Consider the following 503-nt stretch of genomic DNA (forward strand, 5'->3'; position numbering starts at 1 on the left):
TGGATGTCACCTGTGAGGCATGGGCTGCAGTGTAGGGGAGGAACGAAGCTGCAGAGAATGCCCCCTGGAATTGGGGGAAAAAATAGGCAGCCTCCCACCTACTTAGCACCATAATTATATATCTTCAAGGTGTGGCAGACAAGGAGGTGGGCGGTTGGCCCAGAAACAGGTGGGTGGGCCAATGACAGATTGGTCCCAAGAAAGCCCCTAGTTACATAGTCCTATGGAAATTCTGTAACACACCTAGTGAGCAGGCCTGTGCAAAGTGGTTAGTATTCGCTTCGGATTCAGATTCAGCCAATTCGGAAGACAGTGATTCGATTTGTTGATTCGAATCACTGTCCCGAATCGATTCAGCCAAATCTGATTCGGGGATTTGGCTGCTGCTGAATCTCCAAATCAGACAGGCCTCTTGCCCTGCCTGCTCTCCCAGCCCCAGCAATGGCTATATAAACAGAGCAGTTCGCCCACCTCAGCTCCCGGCACTTTGAACCCCCCCCCCC

At 52.1% G+C, this 503-nt stretch overlaps 1 protein-coding gene across 1 annotated transcript in view; it reads left to right on the forward strand.

The window, feature by feature from the left end:
- The window catches only part of LOC109288582 (NAD(P) transhydrogenase, mitochondrial-like), a 137,640-nt gene that overhangs the window by 109,032 nt on the left and 28,105 nt on the right, over window positions 1-503 (forward strand). The window lies entirely within an intron of this gene.

This window comes from Gavialis gangeticus, unplaced genomic scaffold (assembly GCF_001723915.1).
Source record: "Gavialis gangeticus isolate Ggan-Ray unplaced genomic scaffold, GavGan_comp1, whole genome shotgun sequence".
NCBI lineage: Eukaryota > Metazoa > Chordata > Crocodylia > Gavialidae > Gavialis > Gavialis gangeticus.